General features: G+C 43.4%; 1 pseudogene; it reads right to left on the reverse strand.

Moving 5' to 3' along the window:
* Positions 1 to 1,523: 1,523 nt before the first annotated feature.
* On the reverse strand, positions 1,524 to 2,099 carry LOC102835896 (annotated as a pseudogene).
* Between the last annotated feature and the right edge of the window lie 265 nt (positions 2,100 to 2,364).

The raw sequence follows: 2,364 nt of genomic DNA on the forward strand, positions 1-2,364 counted from the left end.
CAATGGGCAGTGCTTGGTTCTGTTGTGCATTGGGTTGCTAAGAGTTGGAGCTGACTTAGCAGCACTTAACAACAACAAGCTCCCGCAATCCAGTGAGCCAGCAGCCTGCCACCTAACTCATGGATTTGGGACTCGCCAGCCCCCATAACGGTATGAGCTGTTTCCTTGAAGTGAATTTCTCTCTATTTACAGATACGCTTCACTGGTTCTGCTCCTCTAGACAACCCAGCCTAAAACAGAGGGAGCAAATGCACCAGTTCTTCTTTGTTAATGATTTTCCATTAATGGCAGAGATGGACAAATGCAGCATGAAGGATTTAGGCTAGACAATAGACATTTCTAGACTGGCTAAATTGAGTAAGTACAATGGGTTTCAGAGGGTGGCGTGTCATTAAAAAAAAATATATATATATATTGGTGGTTATTCTCAGGGTTGTTTACAAGAGACCTCTAATAGTTTTTATTGACAATTTCCCTAGAGCTGTGATTTTCAACTGGGTGGTGGTTTTTCCCCACAGGAGACATATTTGGTTGTCGTGTGGGGTGAAGGAGTGCCCCTGATGTCTATGAAGGAGAAGGGAGTGGTCAGAGATGCCACTGAACACAACTCCTCACACAAAGAATTATCCAGTCCAAACTGTTCATAGTGTAAAGGTTGAGGACCCCTGCTTAAGATAGTGAGGTTTGCCATTGCCAACCTGACAACACCCTAGTCCTGCCTGTCCTGACGTTCTCTAAAGGACTGGCTCAGATGACAGAATTAATGTGACTCAGGGAAAAGAAACCACACTTGGGGGAGAATTCAAGATGTGTGTCAGATGCAATGCGAGCAGTGGTGTTAATCCCTTGTATGATGAAAGGGCACCTTCTTATTATTCACATTTATACACAGAAGGACTGTTGATTGAGCATATATTATGTTTTCAGCATGGTGCTAGATCAAGGTTGACAAGTGCTAGATAGTATATAGTTTAGAATTTGCAAGCCATGTTGCTATGATTGAGTGCTCATCTGCAAACCAAAAAGTTGGCAGTTGAAATCCACCAGCTGCTCTGTAGGACGAAAGACCTCGTGATCTGCTCCCATAAATATTGTAAACTAGAAGACCATATGTGAGTAGTAATGGGCTTGATGGCACCCACCACCACCACCACCACCACCAACAGCAATGGTCTCTGTAGCAAGTATTCCAGTCTGCTTTGTAGCTTGAAGGCAGCATGTTGTTGTTGTTGTGTGCCGTGGAATCGGTTCCGATTCATAGTGACCCTGTACAGGGTTTCCAAGGCTGCAAATCTTTACTGGAGCAGAAAGCCTCGTTGTTCTCCCATGAAACAGCTGGTAGTTTCGAACTGATGACCTTGTGGTTCGCAGCATAGACAGTAAGAAAATGAAGGAGTTATGTTTCAATAAAACTTTATTTACAAACAGGTGGTGGGTAGGATTTGACGGGCAGACACCAGATTGCGAATCTCTGTCCTAGCTGCTGAAGGTGTAGAGTCAAAAATGATGAAGACGGAAAGAGTTCATAGTCTAGTGAGAAAATCTACAAGTGACTGGAACTTGGACTGCGATCTTGAATTGGATTTAGATCTTGAAAAAGATTGATTTCGATGTTTGAATCTATCACTGTGGGAATGGCTTCTGCTACGCTGTGGTCTACTGTTTCTAGGACTATAAGATCTTCTGTAGTTGTAATAAAAAAAGTGACTTCTTGATCTCCTTCTTTCATAACTTTAACTTCTAGAACTCCTGTATCTGTCATAATCATCATAGTATGAAGAACTGTACCCATACCTTTCTTCCTTAGCTTTCATCTGATTGGGTGTCTTCCGATCTCCCTGTGCAAATTGGATTTCAATTTGACGTGCAGAAATCCATTTTCTGTCCAAATTATGTAAAGCATCTCCGGCATGATGAACATCCTCAAATTAAACATAAGCAAATCCTCTTGGATGTTGAGAGTAGAAATCAAATGGAACATACACCTCAACTCTAGGACCATAGCAACCAAATTCTCTGCATAAATCTTCAGGCCTGATATTATCAGCCATGTTCCTCATGAACAGAGATGTGCCGAGGGGGTGCAGGTAGCAGGACATGTCGGCAACATGAGTATTAGTCAGGGGCACTAACGGGCTCCACAAACTGTCCTCACATCCTGAGGTGGGTCCTCAGACACGCACAGCCAGAGGGCTGCGCTACAACCAATCAGTTGAAAGGAAGTTTTTTTGAGGCTGTGGCCTGCTTCCAATATATTAGAAGTTTGCTGCTTTCTACTGGGTCGGGATCCTGCATCTGATTTCTCATCCAACCTCCAGTTCTTTGGCTTGAACCAGTGGCCTGCTCTATTGCCTTCTGATCCTG

This window comes from Chrysochloris asiatica, unplaced genomic scaffold, assembly GCF_000296735.1.
Source record: "Chrysochloris asiatica unplaced genomic scaffold, ChrAsi1.0 scaffold00023, whole genome shotgun sequence".
NCBI classification, from domain to species: Eukaryota; Metazoa; Chordata; class Mammalia; order Afrosoricida; family Chrysochloridae; genus Chrysochloris; species Chrysochloris asiatica.